The sequence below is a fragment of the Saccopteryx leptura genome, chromosome X (genome assembly GCF_036850995.1).
Source record: "Saccopteryx leptura isolate mSacLep1 chromosome X, mSacLep1_pri_phased_curated, whole genome shotgun sequence".
NCBI lineage: Eukaryota > Metazoa > Chordata > Mammalia > Chiroptera > Emballonuridae > Saccopteryx > Saccopteryx leptura.
This window is the reverse complement of record NC_089516.1, coordinates 110,707,807-110,709,468: the sequence shown is the minus strand read 5'-3', so window position 1 is coordinate 110,709,468 and position 1,662 is coordinate 110,707,807. Positions and strand designations below refer to the sequence as shown.

General features: G+C 41.5%; 1 pseudogene; it reads left to right on the top strand.

Annotated features, from left to right (window-relative positions):
• Positions 1-215: 215 nt before the first annotated feature.
• On the top strand, positions 216-598 carry LOC136386459 (large ribosomal subunit protein eL31-like; annotated as a pseudogene).
• Positions 599-1,662: the final 1,064 nt, after the last annotated feature.

Here is a 1,662-nt window from a genome sequence, read left to right as displayed (position 1 = left end):
CCACAGGGCCCTGAAATGAAACTGAGCACTACCTCAAAATGCACAGACTACCTAGGACATGGCTGCTCAGAAAGTGGGAGGTTCTTATAAAGAATTCTTAGATAACTAGCGGACAGGGAGAAACAGCTTGTTTCTGTTTCTATAAAAGTTTAAGAAAATTCTGGTTCATTAAAAATTAACTCTGCACTCTTTCTTTCAAATTTGAGCCTGGCATAATGGCTCCTGAAAAGAAGGATGGTGAGAAGAAGAAGGGCTGTTCTGCCACCAGCAAGGCAGTGGTCAGAGAATCCATCATTGACATCCGTGGAGTGGGTTTCAAGAAGCATGCTCCCTGGCCACTCAAAGACATTCAGAAATTTACCATGAAGGAGATGGGACTCCAGATGTACACAGTGACACCAGGCTCAACAAAGCTGTCTGGGCCAAAGAATCAAGGAATGTATCATATTGTATACAGGTGTGGTTGTCCAGAAAATGTAATGAGGATGATGATTCACCAAATAAGCTCCTTATGTTGGACACCTATTTACCTGTCACCACTTTCAAAATTCTACAGACAGTTAATGTAGATGAGAACCAGCTGCTGATTGTCAAATAAAGTTATAAAACTGCAAAAACTATATATATAAGTCATTGACCATCAGGAGTTTTTTGTGCCAGCCACCATTCATTCATTCAACAGATACCATTATACACCAGCTACAATTCTAGGCACCATGGAGACAAAACACTTTGTCTCAAGGGATTTTCTGGTGGAATTTTTTAAAAATTATGTATTGATTTTAGCAAGTGAGAAAGAGAGAGAAAAAACAGGAACAACAATCTGTTCCTGTATGTGCCTTGACTAGGGACTGTACCAGAAACCTCTGTACTTTCTGGATGATGCTCTAACCCAGTGGTCCCCAACCTTTTTAGGGCCATCGACCAGTTTAATGTCAGAAAACATTTTCACAGACCGGTCTTTAGGGTGGGACGGATAAATGTATCATGTGACTGAGACAAGCGTCAAGAGTGAGTCTTAGATGGATATAACAGGGAATCTGGTCATTTTAAAAAAATAAAACATCGTTCAGACTTAAATATAAATAAAAAAGAAATAATTTAAGTTATTTAGTCTTTCTCTGCAGACCGGTACCAAATGGCCCACGGACTGGTACCAGTCCACAGCCTGGGTGTTGGGGACCACTGCTCTAACCAACCAAGCTATCTGGCCAGAGCTCTGGTGGAATTATTGTTGGAAATCTTTCCCTTCTCAGTGAACAATGCTTAGCACAGGTATGCTTACTGGGATAGTGTGGCAGGTCTTGGGGGGGGGGGGTCAGGGTTCTGAGTATAGTGTATTCTAGAGGTTCTCAATTGAGCCTACATCTCAGAATCATGAGGAGACATTTATTAAAAATGTAGCTTCCTGGCCCTCATCTAAGATCTACTGATAATGACTCCTGGGCCTTCTATCTCTCTTTATGCCCTTGAGCGAATCAAGTACTTTCCTATCTCATCAGGGTTTCTGCATTTGTTTTTCCTTCTAATATAACTCCTTTTCCATGGCTGACTCCTTCTATTCACTCAGGCCTCAGTCAAATATCACCTTTTCACTGTGGCTGGATAACTCAGTTAGTTAGAACCTCATCCTGAAGCGTAGAGGTTGCTAGTTCAATCCCT